Raw genomic sequence first — 19942 nt, forward strand, 5'->3', positions numbered from 1 at the left:
GACCAAGATGGCGGCTCTTGGTGCAATCTGAGTGTTGTCGTATATTAACTTACAAGATTGTGTAGGCATTCCTAGGATCCTGCTGTTATAAGTCCAGGGCACTTGTAGAAGAACTACGTCCAATTGACCTTTGATGAATGTTTTACTAAGTATAGCTGAAGCTGCCTTTCCTCCGCTAATTCCTAAAGGACACTCATTTGCATTGTAAGAGTAACCCTCAACATTTGCAGTGCCCTTTGGCTACCCTTGCTGGAAATCGTACCTCTCCTTTCGATTCGCGCTCTTCGGATCATCCCCACAAGAGCGATATTGAACAGTATGGAGGATAACCCGTAACCTTGTCTCGACCCCCGTCGCGTCTCGAAGGGACTCGAGATTGCCCCCGAGATGCGCACGAAGCACATCACTCAATCCAATGTAGCTCTGATCAGTCACGTCAGTTTATGCGGAAAACCGTGTTTGTACATTAACTGCCATAAATGGTCTTGATCGACTGTATCGTATGCTGCTTTGAAATCAATAAAGATGTGGTACGTAGACACGTTCTGCTCCCGCCATTTTTGCAAGATCTGTCGGATGGTAAAAATTTGGTCAAAAATTGTGACAAATTGTTGAGCTGATTGTGGATGATCAAGAATCGGAAACTACCATGCCTACAATACAACCGGATTGATTTACCATCCCAAATATTGTATTATAAAGCTAAGCTAAAGCGCTAAAGCTAAGTCTATTGCAGCATCCTAGACCTTGTTATTCTTCTACTTAAAGCGCGTGAGGTAACATTTCCGAAGTCAAATAAGTCTTCGACCAGCGTAAAGGTATGACGAGTGCATGACGTCAGTTGTTCATAAAATCCGTACATGGTCCGATAGAATCTAATTGTTAGTAGACTTGATGAACGAAGCTGTCTACGTGAAGCTCTAAAATCAATTCGAGACAACAAAACCGGGTCATCAAATTCATTATTGAGAAGTTTGGCTACAAAAATCGCTTATTGAATCTTCCGACGACTCTCTAGAGTATCCAAATCTAAAAGCTGGCATCGGTCTTCGTAGCGGGGAAGATTATGAAGTAGACGCCACGGTAAATGTCTTAGAGCGATACGGACAAATCTTCATTGAACACGTTCTATTCTAGCTGTCCCGCACAAGTTATGGGATTTCCAGATGATACAGACGTTTTCAAGTATTGGTCGGACTAATGCGCAGTGCAATGCTTTCAAATAATGCGGATCTTTAAAGTCACGAGCGATTTTTGAGATAAATTCCAGTTGCTGCGAAGCTCTTGAAATGACAGCAGTATATTGCTGGTTAAACGTGAGCTGATCAACGCGTTCGAGACCCGCTCCATTTATCTCATAGTCGAATGAGATAGGCACATTACAACGATGAAATGATATAACCACACATTTAGCGATGCTTATTGCTAGCTTGTTTCTGTTGCACCAAATAGTGAAGGTGTTCAGCGGTGATTGCAATCGGCGGCAATCGTCGGCACACTTCACAACTAGATCGATCTTTAGATCGTCGTCAGACACCAGTACGCATCCGAAACCCAGCAGAATAGCAACGTCGTTAAAGTACAAGGCGAAAAGCAAAGGCCTCTAGTTACTACTTTGTGGGACACCAGAAGTATGCACGTGAAACTGTGGAATTCAGCTTGACACGTAAAGTACGACCTGTAAGATATGAGTTCAACCATGAAGCCAGTTTATCAGATACAACCAGCTTAGAGAGCTTATGCAAGAGTATTTGAGGATCTACTGTGTCGAACGCTGCCTTAATATCTATGTACACAGCATTGAATTGCGTTCCGGCCTCCACTTGTGAGATGCAGGTACTGGTGAATTCGATCAAGTTGGTCGACACAGAACGACCCGGCATAAAGCCATGCTGGACTACTGAAATATAGTTTATGGTGTTGTTCAGGATTACACTACTGACGATGATTTCAAAAAGTTTTGATACAGCAGAAAAACTTGTAATGCCTCTGTAGTTTCTTACGTCTCGATTTCTTCCCTTCTTGAACACGGGAAACATATTGGGCTGTTTCCACAGCGCCAGCGTGGGAAACTTCCGCTGCTCAAATGATTTGTTTAAAATCCGACTCAAGAATCCGGGCAAGAGCAGTAGCACAGCGACTGAGTGAAAATAATAGCTGGGATACCATCGGGACCAGGCAAGTAGGAGCTCTTCAATTTCTTGGCACCAGCAATAACCATATCGGGAGTGATATCAAAAACATCCAGATCCATCAGGGACATACGACGTAGCTATTTCAGCAACAGATTGTGTAGTACAGCCACTCGAAAACACAGAAGAAAAATGATTGGCATACAATTCGCAAGATTCGGTAATTGCTGAGGATTCCGTTCCGCCCAGGATCACACTAGAAGAAATGAAAGAGTTTTAGGATTGTTGCGCCAACGAAATTGCACCCGCAGTATATGGTATTTGTAGAGAGAGCTATTCAGCCTACGGTAAGTGTCATTGGCATCTTTGAAAGTGCGTTTATTTAGCGGTGTGCGTTGCTCACGAAGTAGTGCGTTTCGATGGCGTTTTAATCTGCGTGGCTGACTGTCACTCCATGAACCTGACTACCTTGCTTCTATCGGGAGGGATATAAACAGAAGCAAGCAAATAACGTCGTGCCTCTGACAACAGCAGAAACGCAGACTTGTTCGAGATAACTTCCATGGTTTGGATCAACCATTGAACTAGGAAACTGTTGAGCAACGGCAATCAATACGCCACCAAAAGAGCCTTTGTGACCATTTTTCGAGCTACGATCACATCGATAAACGTTGAAGGTGGATCCAAACAACTGAAGGGAATTGTGCAGCCATCCAATCCAGTTTCAGTTAATATGATTAGATCATAGCTACAGTCGTTAGATGCAAGGTCGTCTACTTTAGTCCTTCGACCTCTCACATTCCGATAGTATGCTTCTGATAGTTTCAAAATAACACTCCCTTTACGTGGAAATCCCAAGCTACATACAGGAAGAACAACACAACTGCTAGACGCGAGACGGAACTCGAGAGCTTCTACAATGTAAGCTTCACTGCACCCCGTGTGACCTTCGGGTGATTATCGTCCAGGAGATAGTTGAAACGAACTGGAAGCGTTCGAAAGATCAGAAGGTGTCACGCTCAAAGTGGCACCGTACTTGCCTGAGAATGGTTGTCGGAAGATCCCGTCACCAACCAAGACCGAAGGACCAGTACGACTCTGTTGGCAGGAACCATCAGAAACTTGGTGAAAACTCAACTTGGTCGGGTGGCTTGGGGACTTTCTTAGTACTGTAGGGTGCGAACATGAACAATCAAGCTAACACGGATCGGAATACTCGGGATCGATTTAGGGTGATGAATAGAAACTCGGTACTTGGAACTGCTGAATTTCGTAGGTGGCGACCGAGTGCTGATCAAACACCTTGAACACGGCAACCTCGGTATTGCAGCTCTGAATGCCCAGGTCGGTAGGGAAGAAATATGTAGACCAGTGATAGAGCCCCGCAGCCTGCACACCGATACGAATGATAACGGCCAACGTAGTATATACTTCGCAGTATCCCGAGACCCGGTGATCCGAAGCTCCTTTTTTCCACGTGAAGACATCCACAAAGCCATCTGGAGATCACCTGGCCAACGTACAATGAACCAGATTGTACATAGATTCTCATAGAAGGTTTCACTAACATTATGAACATACGATCCAGGGGTCAATCCCGGCATAGTAGTTAGCATTCACGCCTCCCACGCCGAGGACCCGGGTTCAAATCCCAACCCCGCAGAAGTCACGAATGACCTAAGCTTTTAACCATCCGTACCTCGCGCTGTTGTATTTTGTACAACACTTGTAGATTTTTGGATGCCATTTTGTTTTAAAGTAACAGATCGATGTCAAATCAAAATGTATTCTTCAATAAACTTATTATGAACAAAAGGACATAATTATTCAATACATTAATGCTTTAAACTGGTCATCAAGATAGATGTGTATGTATGTATGTATGCGGGTAGCCACCATCACCTCAAGGGTTTCCCATTGTATGCAAGTAGAATTACTGCAGAATCGAATTTATCTACCTAGCAACTTTCATGTCAATGCTGTTCGTGAAGGACCAAAAGGGGTTGGATGGATCTATAAGCATTGTCGCTTATATGATTCCACGGGAATATAAGATACTCCTTCCAGCATAGACTTCCGGTTTCTAGATACATAACTTCACCGTGCAAACTTATCTTGTGTGATGATTTGTGTGCTAGAAGGGCGCGTCAAAATCCTCTCCGACTTTATATGACTAGGGCTGGTTACCACATCCCTCATCTAGTCTTCGATGCTCCCTCCCCTTTACGATAATGATGGTATATGGCAATTGAATAAAATATGTGTAATATGAATATACATTATATGAAGATATATAATGAAGATATATAAGACAAAAGCAGAACAATCTCACCAGCAATCGTTCGAAAGGAATAGAGTTGCATTATTTGAGTTTACATGAGTGCTTCCATCATTAATTTAATTTTTTCCTCTGGTATCCATGAGCATTATTTAAACTTTCTTCGGCCCGAGTTTTCACTGTACAGTAGGTGGTGCTTGCTTCATGAGCTAAAAAACGAAACAAATCATTAAAATAACTTATGTTAAGCTTACCTACTAATAAGGTCGTGTGGCTCAGCCGTCATCTAAATCCGCAGTTTTGAGATCAGCCAGCCGGGAACCACCCATCCTAGCTTGGCTACTCAATAGAGCATTACCAGGTATGGCCACGTGGAGGCGCTAGGTAGGGCCTTGGGATGGCTAGAGCTATATTGGACGCTCCTCATTGCCTTCCCCATTTCATACCCTGAAGTTCCAAAATCGAAAATTGAATATCAAAAATTAAAAACCGAAAATTGCAAATTGAATTATTGACATAACATACTGTCGACTCTCGAAAAAGTTAATCCAAATGACATTAGGTGTTAATCGATATCCGAAATATTAGCTTTTCTAAGTAATCTTATTAGATTTTTATAAAAGAATATAGTGAGATTTCGATTTTGGCATCCATCGATTTTGGCACGGACCGATTTTGAAAACACAAAATATTTCATTTCTAAAAATATACCTAAACATCAATGAGTTTCTTCATACATGTTTTAAATGGCGAAAAAATAATGTCTTCAGTAAAAAAAGCAAAGCCTAGGTGCGAAAAGAAAATTAAGTGACAACAATTAGAAAATAGAGCGAAAATGAAGTTGCAATAAAATGTTAATAAATTGGAAACAAATAGCAAATCAAAATTTACGTACAAAAATTATTTATTTTTTTAATTTTTTTTTTTACAGATTAATACTCGTTCAACAAAGAAAAATACCACTGGCAAGGATTTTTTCCTACATATTTTTCAAATTTAAAACCGGATTACCTCACTCAGCTACGCTCACTTACGCTCATTCGGTTGCTTAAGAAAAGCAAAATCTGTAAAAACCATGTATGGAACATTTGCAGAGCTGAAAGTAATCTACAATCTGCTTGAAATGAGTACTGCATTATTTTTTCCATTTATGCTAGAAAAGAAAATGTCTCCAAACCTTCTTGTATAATTTGAACGATTGTTTGATAATGATAAAATTGCAGGTGACGTAATGGACATTTTTTTATTGTTTTTCCTGAATTCAGAAGTGAAGAAAAATCTATAAGAATCACTTGAAAATTTTTTTTGATGCAGACGTGATAATCAGTTTTAAGAAACTTAGTTATGATTTTCCATCCAATAAAAGCATCACAAACTGTTAAAAATTATTTTGCTCGACGCGGCATTACATAAACATAAACTTGAAAGCTGCTCACTGATTGACGGATACCGCAGCAGACATCATCCCAGCCTCTCAGCAATGCACGTAGTACATTTTCTGCACCAAGCTGACTGACTGACACATAGTTGTTTGTTGTCTTAATTTCACCGAACTTTAATTATCAAAATCACCCGCATTTTTCAGTCCCTTCTGTCGGCGTTTCGATCTCAATCCATCATCCTCATTGTCATAAATTTTCCGGCTTGGTTTTCGCTTCGGGCGTGTAGGTACGCTACGTACCTAAGGTCCAGCGTCCAGCATCCTGTGGCCGGGAGAACAAATTACCGAAATTGGCCCCAAGAAGCGGAGCTCGTTAATCATTGCTGCAGCCGAATGCAGTCTGTGGGCAAATTTCTAGAGTAGGTGCTCGCGTTTGACCTCCGCGCGGTCGGTCCGTCCATCGCCAGCCAGGAATCAAACAAAATTTATGAATTTCCAAGCGATAACATTTCTCACATCGTAAGTTCACACTAGCTTTTCGCAGCTGCTCGGGGCTACTCAGGTGCAGTGAGGTCTTCATCCGTTCGGCGACCGGCAATATCGTTCGGGGTTTGCCAATGAAAGTGGACCCTCGAAATTGCACGGTAATAAATCATTGCATTTGGTGCGCTCCGATACGGGACGCAGCTTTTCACGGTATTCCGTCCGACATTCCGCGGCAGGTTCAACGCCGCCTGAAACTTGATCCTTTTCGCTCCGGGGACGAACATAACGTGCAGGTAAGATCAATCATTCCGTGCCGAAATCCGAACGTACCGATCGGGTTGTTTTACACGGTTGTCCTTCAAACGGACAATATCCGAAGCTGCCGCACGTTAATACGATCACTGACAGACACACATACGCGCACGCAGACTCAAGCAGCCGAATATCCAATCAGCCGATTGTCCACGCACTTGAAACGGATCGATTTGAGTGCGGCTCGGATCGGCGGTAGCCTGAGCAAATATTTATTCTCGGTTCTTGAAATGATTATGACGCCGGAAAGGATGATATATACGTCTGAGGTACCCCGAAACTACTGTGACTGATTGCGGCTGCGGGAATGGGGCAGTGACGAATGACTTTTTGAACAGAGTTCAAAGTTGCAGAACATAGCGTTGAGCATGACTTTTTTCCTGCCCCTTCTATCCAACTGTGCGTGTTTGGCTGTCGATTTAATCTTGGACCGACAGCAGCGTTCCTTCGCTCTGTCGAAAGAAAATGGGTGAGTGGTCGTCGGTCGGTCGGTCGGTCGGCCGTTCGCTGGCTAGCGATAAGGTGACAGACGCAAAGAACCGTTTTTTCGGTGGTAATAAATTTATTAACTCATCAATAACCTGTAAACATGGCTGATGAGCGTGTTTTATACGGTGCTGATCGAAAATCAATTATCGAATTTCGTTTCTGGTGGCGTTCGTTGCGGCTTTGAACAGATTGGGGAACAACCAGTTTGCTGCTCGTAGTAGGCGGCCACTCACCTGGTTGAGATGACAAGCGTCAACATTTTGAATCTAATCGATGGCAGTAATTGTCACTGTTGAAGTAAAACAATTTCCTGTAGAGGCAAACGTTGCTTTCTCTGGAGCCTCTTTCTACCATATATTTGGTTTTCGACGGGACAGTCCATCCCTTTTCCGCAACTCTCTGCACGATTCGAAAGGACTCGACGGTGTCCCCGAAACGCGCATGTAACAGTACATCATTCAAAGTAGCTTTGATCAACCGCGTCAGTTTGTCCGCAAAACCGTACTCGTGCATTATCTGCCATAGCTGTTCGCGTTCAACTGTATCGTATGCTGCTTTGAAATCCACGAAAATATGATGCGTTGGCGCGATGTTCTCCCGACATTTGTGGGTTTGATTGGATCCGTAGTAGCACGGGCCCCCATAAAGCACGCCTAATACTGCCATACGAATTCTCTTGCTATTGGGGATAGAGGACGCAACAAAATCTGGGAGAGCACCTTGATAATTACAGCAATCTAGCCGGTCGCCCTTTTTGTAGATGAGACATACTACACCTTCCATCCACTCCTCCGGTAGTTTCTCCTCCTCCCGAATCCTTGAAATTATCTAATGAAGTGCCGTTGCTAGCGGTTATTGGCAATTTTTGTAAATTTCTGCCAGAAGTCGGTCCTTTCCGGCGGCTCTATTATCCTTATTATCTATTATATTATGGTTATTTTATTACTACTATTGGGATTCCTGCCTTCTTTGTAATTTACACAATGTTCTGCTCGACAACGAAACAGTTGTTTTTAAACGCCAATGGTTTTTAGCCAATTTTCTTCGTACAGTTTCCAACCATTTCTTTCACCATTATTCTTTGTTTTCTGTGCATTTTTTCTTACAGATTGCCATCGTGCTTCACCTCCGCTTCGTATAATTTTGTTCGCGTTTTTATTGTTTTAGGCCTTTACAAATTATTTTTAAAATTTTTGTCCCCTTTTGACTTTAAAAATCGATAAAAATGAGTTTACGCTGTGTTACCGCTTCTGTTTAGCACGAAACAAAGGCGGAAGTTCAAGGAATACAATGTCCAAGAATCGACAAAAAAAATTATTTCGATTTTGACTCTATTTTTGTAGGTTTTTGAATAGAAAATAATATCGTATGTATAAAAAACAGGAATAGATTCGATTTTCACAATTAAACTTTAAGTCAGAATGCATGAAAATCTTAGTTTGTGATTAAAAAAAATGTTAGCGATTTTCGATTTTTGAGTTTTGATTTTCTTATTTCGATGTTCCATTTTTGATACATACTTTATTTTCGATTGTTGACTTTCGTTTTTCAGGTTTCGATTTTCGTTATTCAATTTTTGATTTACAATTCGATTTTCGATTTTCGATTTTCGATTTTCGATTTTCGATTTTCGATTTTCGATTTTCGATTTTCGATTTTCGGTTTTCGATTTTCGATTTTTGATTTTCGATTTTCGATTTTCGGTTTTCGATTTTCGATTTTCGATTTTTGATTTTTGATTTTCGACTTTCGATTTTCGATTTTCGATTTTCGATTTTCGATTTTCGATTTTCGATTTTCGGTTTTCGATTTTCGATTTTCGATTTTCGGTTTTCGATATTCGGTTTTCGATTTTCAATTTTCAATTTTCAATTTTCAATTTTCAATTTTCAATTTTCAATTTTCAATTTTCAATTTTCAATTTTCAATTTTCAATTTTCAATTTTCAATTTTCAATTTTCAATTTTCAATTTTCAATTTTCAATTTTCAATTTTCAATTTTCAATTTTCAATTTTCAATTTTCAATTTTCAATTTTCAATTTTCAATTTTCAATTTTCAATTTTCAATTTTCAATTTTCAATTTTCAATTTTCAATTTTCAATTTTCAATTTTCAATTTTCAATTTTCAATTTTCAATTTTCAATTTTCAATTTTCAATTTTCAATTTTCAATTTTCAATTTTCAATTTTTAATTTTCAATTTTCAATTTTCAATTTTCAATTTTCAATTTTCAATTTTCAATTTTCAATTTTCAATTTTCAATTTTCAATTTTCAATTTTCAATTTTCAATTTTCAATTTTCAATTTTCAATTTTCAATTTTCAATTTTCAATTTTCAATTTTCAATTTTCAATTTTCAATTTTCAATTTTCAATTTTCAATTTTCAATTTTCAATTTTCAATTTTCAATTTTCAATTTTCAATTTTCAATTTTCAATTTTCAATTTTCAATTTTCAATTTTCAATTTTCAATTTTCAATTTTCAATTTTCAATTTTCAATTTTCAATTTTCAATTTTCAATTTTCAATTTTCAATTTTCAATTTTCAATTTTCAATTTTCAATTTTCAATTTTCAATTTTCAATTTTCAATTTTCAATTTTCAATTTTCAATTTTCAATTTTCAATTTTCAATTTTCAATTTTCAATTTTCAATTTTCAATTTTCAATTTTCAATTTTCAATTTTCAATTTACAATTTTCAATTTTCAATTTTCAATTTTCAATTTTCAATTTTCAATTTTCAATTTTCAATTTTCAATTTTCAATTTTCAATTTTCAATTTTCAATTTTCAATTTTCAATTTTCAATTTTCAATTTTCAATTTTCAATTTTCAATTTTCAATTTTCAATTTTCAATTTTCAATTTTCAATTTTCAATTTTCAATTTTCAATTTTCAATTTTCAATTTTCAATTTTCAATTTTCGATTTTTGATTTTCGATTTTCGATTTTCGATTTTCGATTTTCGATTTTCGATTTTTGATTTTCGATTTTCGATTTTCGATTTTCGATTTTCGATTTTCGATTTTCGATTTTCGATTTTCGATTTTCGATTTTCGATTTTCGATTTTCGATTTTCGATTTTCGATTTTCGATTTTCGATTTTCGATTTTCGATTTTCGATTCTCGATTTTCGATTTTTGATTTTCGATTTTCGATTTTCAATTTTCGATTTTCGATTTTCGATTTTCGATTTTCCATTTTCGATTTTCGATTTTCGATTTTCGATTTTCGATTTTCGATTTTCGATTTTTGGTTTTGGATATTCGGTTTGGGGGCATCCATAAAGTACGTCACACTTATAGGGGGGAGGGGGGGTTGACCAAATCGTGACGATTTGTGACGTAGGGGGGAGGGGGGTATGAAGTTATGTGACGTCACATGAAAAAAAATCATATGGAAAATTTATTCGGAAAATTATTATTTAGCCTTCATTTTAAGATACAACTATTGAAGGCTTCTATAAAATTAACGTACTGATGGATTTTAAAACAAATAGTAAAATTTTTTGAATGAACACTTTTTCATTTTTCTCATTTCTCATTTATTTTATGTAGTATGAACTCTCCATTAAGGCTTTACAGAATATGCAGTACACCGCTGAAGAGCTGCTTGAGTACCGTCCTGCCTAAAAGATTTTTGCAACCGCAAATAGCAGTCGCACAAACTCCTGAAGGGTTACCGGAAGCTGCCAGAGACCCATGGCAATGTTTTACCTTGATATTCGTGCTGAACTCAATCGAAGAACAAAAACTCATACCGAAGTTCCACGGCTGCTTTTAAGGTTTTTCGGTATAATTTATACTGCCCCTCACTCATAAGCTCTCTGAAAGATAGAGTTTAAGCCACTTGCGGATTAAATTTCGCATCTAAGTTAGTGTTGAATGATTACACGATTGAAGAAATACACAAAAAGACAAAATCCGTTAGAAAAGTTCTTCCAAGGTGTGTTGCTGCAAGACGTCAGCAGGAAGTCCTGATTCTTTCAACTAGATCAGATGAATTTGAGTGGATGAATGTAAAGGGCGTGGATATGCGCGAAATATAAATCGACGGCACATCAGCGACTTCTGAAGCCTATCCGATTGCAGCAATTGAAGATCATCTTCAAAATCCGTGAATCGATGACTTATAAGCTCGAAAATTTTCCTTTTTTTATTCGCTGAATTTCATTTGATAGCTTTAAATAAAAAGGTTGGAATGAATATTTTGAAAATGAATGAAAATTTTTTTGTTGTGAAGGGGAAGGGGGGTTTCCGTGACGTGACGTACTTTCTCAGGGGGGGTCACGAATGTGTGACGAAATGTGACAAGGGGGGGAGGGGGGTTTGATTTTGGTCAAAATTTGCGTGACGTACTAAATGGATGTCGCCTTTCGGATATTCGGTTTTCGACATTCGATTTTCGATTTCTGATTCTCGATTTTCGATTTTCAATCTTCGATTTTCGATTTTCGATTTTCTATTTTCGACTTTCGATTTTCGATTTTCGATTTGCGATTTTCGATTTTCGATTTTCGATTTTCGATTTTCGATTTTCGATTTTCGATTTTCGATTTTCAATTTTCAATTTTCAATTTTCAATTTTCAATTTTCAATTTTCAATTTTCAATTTTCAATTTTCAATTTTCAATTTTCAATTTACAATTTTCAATTTTCAATTTTCAATTTTCAATTTTCAATTTTCAATTTTCAATTTTCAATTTTCAATTTTCAATTTTCAATTTTCAATTTTCAATTTTCAATTTTCAATTTTCAATTTTCAATTTTCAATTTTCAATTTTCAATTTTCAATTTTCAATTTTCAATTTTCAATTTTCAATTTTCAATTTTCAATTTTCAATTTTCAATTTTCAATTTTCAATTTTCAATTTTCAATTTTCAATTTTCAATTTTCAATTTTCGATTTTTGATTTTCGATTTTCGATTTTCGATTTTCGATTTTCGATTTTCGATTTTTGATTTTCGATTTTCGATTTTCGATTTTCGATTTTCGATTTTCGATTTTCGATTTTCGATTTTCGATTTTCGATTTTCGATTTTCGATTTTCGATTCTCGATTTTCGATTTTTGATTTTCGATTTTCGATTTTCAATTTTCGATTTTCGATTTTCGATTTTCGATTTTCCATTTTCGATTTTCGATTTTCGATTTTCGATTTTCGATTTTCGATTTTCGATTTTCGATTTTTGGTTTTGGATATTCGGTTTGGGGGCATCCATAAAGTACGTCACACTTATAGGGGGGAGGGGGGGTTGACCAAATCGTGACGATTTGTGACGTAGGGGGGAGGGGGGTATGAAGTTATGTGACGTCACATGAAAAAAAATCATATGGAAAATTTATTCGGAAAATTATTATTTAGCCTTCATTTTAAGATACAACTATTGAAGGCTTCTATAAAATTAACGTACTGATGGATTTTAAAACAAATAGTAAAATTTTTTGAATGAACACTTTTTCATTTTTCTCATTTCTCATTTATTTTATGTAGTATGAACTCTCCATTAAGGCTTTACAGAATATGCAGTACACCGCTGAAGAGCTGCTTGAGTACCGTCCTGCCTAAAAGATTTTTGCAACCGCAAATAGCAGTCGCACAAACTCCTGAAGGGTTACCGGAAGCTGCCAGAGACCCATGGCAATGTTTTACCTTGATATTCGTGCTGAACTCAATCGAAGAACAAAAACTCATACCGAAGTTCCACGGCTGCTTTTAAGGTTTTTCGGTATAATTTATACTGCCCCTCACTCATAAGCTCTCTGAAAGATAGAGTTTAAGCCACTTGCGGATTAAATTTCGCATCTAAGTTAGTGTTGAATGATTACACGATTGAAGAAATACACAAAAAGACAAAATCCGTTAGAAAAGTTCTTCCAAGGTGTGTTGCTGCAAGACGTCAGCAGGAAGTCCTGATTCTTTCAACTAGATCAGATGAATTTGAGTGGATGAATGTAAAGGGCGTGGATATGCGCGAAATATAAATCGACGGCACATCAGCGACTTCTGAAGCCTATCCGATTGCAGCAATTGAAGATCATCTTCAAAATCCGTGAATCGATGACTTATAAGCTCGAAAATTTTCCTTTTTTTATTCGCTGAATTTCATTTGATAGCTTTAAATAAAAAGGTTGGAATGAATATTTTGAAAATGAATGAAAATTTTTTTGTTGTGAAGGGGAAGGGGGGTTTCCGTGACGTGACGTACTTTCTCAGGGGGGGTCACGAATGTGTGACGAAATGTGACAAGGGGGGGAGGGGGGTTTGATTTTGGTCAAAATTTGCGTGACGTACTAAATGGATGTCGCCTTTCGGATATTCGGTTTTCGACATTCGATTTTCGATTTCTGATTCTCGATTTTCGATTTTCAATCTTCGATTTTCGATTTTCGATTTTCTATTTTCGACTTTCGATTTTCGATTTTCGATTTGCGATTTTCGATTTTCGATTTTCGATTTTCGATTTTCGATTTTCGATTTTCGATTTTCGATCTTCGATTTTCGATTTTCGATTCTCGATTTTCGATTTTCGATTTCTGATTTTCGATTTTCGATTTTCGATTTTCGATTTTCGATTTTCGATTTTCGATTTTCGATTTTCGATTTTCGATTTTCGATTTTCGATTTTCGATTTTCGATTTTCGATTTTCGATTTTCGATTTTCGATTTTTGGTTTTGGATATTCGGTTTCGGATAGAGGTGTGCGCCGCCGCGCCACGCCGCCGCCGCCGACACTTTTGCACGCGCCGCCGCCGCCGATGATTTGGAACCGGCGCGCCGCCTAGGTCCTTTTTCCCACGCCGCCGAAGCCATTTACCCACGCCGATGATATAGTCCAACATTGACAAAAATGCGGGTCAACATGTTGACAGCACATAGTGAACCCGTTTTGTGAATTCATTCTTATAATGTACCTTTAATTTAGATTCAATTAAACTGCTACCATGCGTCCAACTGAGTGCGAATCGAAAAACCTAACGTAAACGAACTTTAGCATGACGTTTTCTGTCAAACTTCTGTCTTGCTTCCCGGTGCTCATTTCTTTTTAAGGAGACATAAGCGACCAACATTTTTGAAAAAGTCAAATTTTTTCAGATTTTAATTCTGCAGTCTTTTTTGTTTATTTTGATACTAATTTTGTAATGATCCGACCACGGGAAGTGACTGAAAAACGATCGAACACATAAGCATTCCACTGCGGCGTGGAACAACCTCGCTGGAATAAAACGCCGCTCCTGTAAAAACACGATTTTCAAGCTTTATGTACCTTTCTCTCAGAAACTACACACCGTATCGAAAATTTTTTTTGGTTTTATTAGTAGAAGCTTGGCAAAGACTTTTATAACTTTTGAGCTTTGTAAACTAATCACAGCTTGAGAAAAAGGAAAAAGAATATTTTTTGAAACTGTAATTCTTTTAGAATTGACGAAGGGACGGTAGAAGAAAGTAATGAAATTTTTAGAGTGAGGAGAAAGAGCGGAATGGTGAGAGCTAGTATTACTTTTCATTTCGCGGTTGTAAACTGACTGGTGCCAAAATTAGGTGCCGGTCTTACTCCGATACTGATTTCCAGTGTTGCAAGACCGCACTCGTGTGGTCTAATTTTCTCACGCGCGCGTTTTAGTTCTAACGAACACGCCGGCATGAGTATCTCCTACGGACTCTCGCTCTTATTTTTTCATGCACTGCGACAAGTTTTTGCGAGTGTGTATTTCTCTCGCTCGTCATTGCAATCCAAGCAGCTGAGGACTCGCAGTTTTATCCGCGTGTGTAAGTGAGGACGTAAGGTGAACAAAAAAGAAAAAAATGCAAAATAATCAGTGTTGGGCACCGCTAATTCGCTAATTCGCTAACCGATACAATTTGCTCGATAATTGTGAAAATTTCGCTAATCACTAATCGCAAACTGCAAATTAACAGTCATTGTCTATATTTGAACATATCGCAACAACTTGCATTGTAATCTATCACTGTACAACTTATTACTAACTTGTATATATTACATGACTTTTCTTAATTTAACTAAGATCGAAATCTATTATTGTGTTTTGCAGCTGTACCTGGATCAATCCAGATTATTTTCTCTAATGCCAATGTATATGACAAAACAAAACAGCAACATTGCAATTGTCAGTCTTTCTCTTTCTTACTCACAGCATTCGCATTGTCGCACTTTTTGTGCCAGTCGCACTTTTAGACTGCGGTGTCCAGTAAGGTGCAAAATACGGGATATAATGGATAAAATGCTTTACAGTTTATTAATTTTAAAATAAACAGCGGCACTTCATTTGGTATTATGGACCAGCAACAATTCGGCTAGTCTGAGTATAAATTATAAAGTATAACTAGCGTTTCTCGATTGGTCGGTTAGCGAATTAGCGGTGCCCAACACTGAAACTAAGTATCCATATATCCTAGTATGCCGCTAGCCCACACGGGCTGTTGGCTTCTCAGAAGTTGTTGGGTTTGTGAGCGGGCTATGCAGAAAGACATTTCGAAGCTGTGCGCTCGCTAGTAAGTAGGTAGCAGGAAGTATGCATACAGCATCGGTGGTTGCTTATCGTACGCTTGCGTCAGTTGCGTAAGCGCTGGATGCTGCTTATACTCACTCGCATGGGCTTACTTTACTTCTTGCTCGATTTACAACATTGCCAATTTCACCCGCCTAGTTTTAGGCGCCGTCTATTATACGCAATGCATGTAATATCCCCTAATTTAAAAAAACACATTGGCAGAAAACTGAAATTTAAATTCGATCTGTAGCAATCGGAAGTTCATATGTACGGCATAAAATTGAAAGATGGGGTGCGTATCCCAATCTTCCCTGCCTTTTACCACAGAACAGAAGTGGAAGTAGAAATCCAAACACGTACATGCTACTTTCTACAGATACTAGCGAACCTGGGGTAGCGAGTCAGTTTTTTCCACGAAAACACACGAACGCATACGAAAGCATGTGAAAGCTGCTATGCGATTGGCAGCGAGCGTTCTGTTTATATTGCCGTTATTCGCTTCTATGAGAAAACCTTCCCAAAGAAAAATGAAAACAAAAAAAAAACTCTGTTACCAGTTTTGATCGCCGAATCGTTCGGATTTCCACTTCTGTTCTATACTTTTACATACTAGTGTCTACCATATCGCGTATTCGCAAACACACAAATAACAAATTATTTAAAGATTTAAGGGTTATTAAAAATCATTCACAAAATAAGCATTATTAAGATTTGTTTTACTTGTCAACTTTAGTTCGACTTTAAAAAGATTTTGCTTAAACTTATACGAAATGCGGTAATTTAACGGTGTAAAATACTCGCACGCCGATGCACGCCGCCGCCGCCGCCGCCGATAGTAGCGAACGGCGTCACGCCGGCGACGCCGCCGCCGCCGAATAAAAATGATTCCTGCGCCGCCGCCGCCGATAATCTGACCGGCGCACACCTCTAGTTTCGGATATTCGGTTTTCGACATTCGATTTTCGATTTTCGATTTTCGATTTTCGATTTTCGATTTTCGATTTTCGACTTTCGATTTTCGATTTTCGATTTTCGATTTTCGATTTTCGATTTTCGATTTTCGATTTTCGATTTTCGATTTTCGATTTTCGATTTTCGATTTTCGATTTTCGATTTTCGATTTTCGATTTTCGATTTTCGATTTTCGATTTCCGATCTTTGATTTTCGATTTTCGATTTTCGATTTTCGATTTTCGATTTTCGATTTTCGATTTTCGATTTTCGATTTTCGATTTTCGATTTTCGATTTTCGATTTTCGATTTTCGATTTTCGATTTTCGATTTTCGATTTTTGGTTTTGGATATTCGGTTTCGGATATTCGGTTTTCGACATTCGATTTTCGATTTTTGATTCTCGATTTTCGATTTTCAATCTTCGATTTTCGATTTTCGATTTTCGATTTTCGATTTTTGGTTTTGGATATTCGGTTTTCGACATTCGATTTTCGATTTTTGATTCTCGATTTTCAATTTTCAATTTTCAATTTTCAATTTTCAATTTTCAATTTTCAATTTTCAATTTTCAATTTTCAATTTTCAATTTTCAATTTTCAATTTTCAATTTTCAATTTTCAATTTTCAATTTTCAATTTTCAATTTTCAATTTTCAATTTTCAATTTTCAATTTTCAATTTTCAATTTTCAATTTTCAATTTTCAATTTTCAATTTTCAATTTTCAATTTTCTATTTTCAATTTTCAATTTTCAATTTTCAATTTTCAATTTTCAATTTTCAATTTTCAATTTTCAATTTTCAATTTTCAATTTTCAATTTTCAATTTTCAATTTTCAATTTTCAATTTTCAATTTTCAATTTTCAATTTTCAATTTTCAATTTTCAATTTTCAATTTTCAATTTTCAATTTTCAATTTTCAATTTTCAATTTTCAATTTTCAATTTTCAATTTTCAATTTTCAATTTTCAATTTTCAATTTTCAATTTTCAGTTTTCTGTTTTCTGTTTTCTGTTTTCTGTTTTCTGTTTTCTGTTTTCTGTTTTCTGTTTTCTGTTTTCTGTTTTCTGTTTTCTGTTTTCTGTTTTCTGTTTTCTGTTTTCTGTTTTCTGTTTTCTGTTTTCTGTTTTCTGTTTTCTGCTTGGATCGGTTGGACCAAATAATTATTCAAAAACCAAGAAGGTTCAGCAAATTTTGGCAACTCGAATTGGAAATAAAAACCTCCAATGAATGGGTTCGTACTGAAAAAGAATTCTAATGAAGATGACCAGAAATGGTAATTTTCAGCACTGTTTTACCGAATAATTAAGAGAGAAGAGCCGTGGATCTCTGCAATAACAATGTATGAGTCACATTTCTGTTTTATTCTGTGAATCATCAGTTGAGGCAGGTAGTTTGACGTGGTAAAAACAGCTTTTGAGTCTTCAAGATTGCTATTCCTTCCTTGCGAGCATATTCGAATCGATCAGTCGACAATTTGAACGATAATGAAGATCGAACTAGTCAACATTACTGGCAGTTTGACCGTACAATGTTTACTCAGAACGTTTGCGCAACCGGTCATCAAGGTGTATTAAATTCGAATAAATTTAACTGACCCTCTAATTATGTGATTAATGTTGATACTTTAATAAGTAGTCTGACACCACAAACCGGCCGGACTCGTCGTCGTATTGGGGAAACCTTTGATACCTCTAATCTACCCGAGCGATCGCAAACCTACGAAAGCAAACATGCCGCATCGAGTCGAGATCCATCAGCGGACTCTGCCAACAGTGCAGCCACAATCAAATTTTGGCAATTATAAAGAAGTCATTACGTCGAATAATTTCGTTTGCAGAGCAAGCAGGAAAAAAACGACGGCAAGATCTTCGATCGAAATGAATCGCCTCAAGTCGGTTCGATTCCATTCAATTATTTCGATCGTTCTTCCGTTTCGTGCGTATGCAAAAAAAAACCTTACTCACAGAGAAATCAGCTGTAAAGCAACACGGGAAGAGCCATCGAAACGAACATGGAATTAAAGCGCGACTTAATTCCATGTCATCAGACAGCGGTGGAAACATTTACGAGAAACCCAAAAGCACGGCTTCCTACCGGCGCGGCGCGGCGGAATACGGGCCGAGAACATTGATTACCCCCGCTGATTTGTCGAATTTTCAACTTTTCGAAGATCGTTTTTCCAGCCACTGCTACTGGAATTACACCAAAGGTCAGTTGACCGCGGCGGCGTTGCCGCGCTGCCCAGCAGCTAATCAACAGTTCGTGATCTAGTGAACTGTAGGAAATCTTGATTTTTTGGTTCTTCATAAAAAACTTTTTTTGAATTTTTTGAATTTTGTTACAGTGTACGTTGTTAAAGGATCCCACCGACCGCTCCACGATAACGAAGGAAACACAATCGGACCGGTGAGGATCTCTACGGGGCACGTTTGTTTGTTTTGCCCGGCAATTTGGGCAGTGGCTCACCGTTTCGTGAGCTGCCAGCACAACGGAACGTTCAGTTCAGTTCAGGCTAAAGTAACGATTGAAACGACGTGTAATTTAAAGCGTCACCAAAATGCAGAACGTTCGGTGCAACCCGATAAGAGTGAATTCAGCCAGCCAGTCAGCCAGCAGCAGGAAGCTCGCTGGCGATGCTGGCTGGCGTGCCGGTTGGCAATAAAAATTGGGGCAATTTCAGCTGACTAGCTGTGTATTTGATTTTCGCCTTTAATGACCGGCCGAACGACCGTCGGTCGATGGATGGCTAATCATGTTCACTGCACTCGCACAGTAGCAGCAGCAGGTTTGAGTTAAAGTGCAGTTTTTTGCCGTGGGCAGACTGGCGCCCTGGTCCGGATTACAAAGTTAAGTTTGGAAATTGTAGAAGAGTAAGAAACAATAGAACAAGAACAAGACTACCCGAAAATTGTACTTGTACTTACTAACCAGCCATCGGTTTACGTTTGTCATCTTCTTGCGTAACAACAAGCCTGGTGTGAACCAGTTTCAACATTGTATCAGAGGTACGCCTTAGCCGCCCATTCTCAAGTCAAAAAGTCGCTTTCCTTTTACATTCCATGTTAAGCTCCGTGGCAGCAAGCCGGTTTGCAGGAAGGCCCTGAAAAAACCGCATTATTTTAATTGAGGGGCTTTTAATTAATATAAATAAAGCAAAAATTCGAAAATGTCCAATTGCTGCTCGCCCTACCGAACGATGGAGGCCGGTAGAAATGGCCACGATTTCCTAATTGGGATTTTTCGGCTGGCAGTCGCTTCCAGTACACTGGACCAAGCAAAACAATCACCAAATTTGATTGACAGGAATGCGAATAAACATCGTGTGACAACACACAGCCTACCATGATGCTGAGTTTGAGAACAAATCTGACCAAATTGTAATCATTTCAAAAA

This window comes from Sabethes cyaneus, chromosome 3 (genome assembly GCF_943734655.1).
Source record: "Sabethes cyaneus chromosome 3, idSabCyanKW18_F2, whole genome shotgun sequence".
Classification (NCBI taxonomy): domain Eukaryota; kingdom Metazoa; phylum Arthropoda; class Insecta; order Diptera; family Culicidae; genus Sabethes; species Sabethes cyaneus.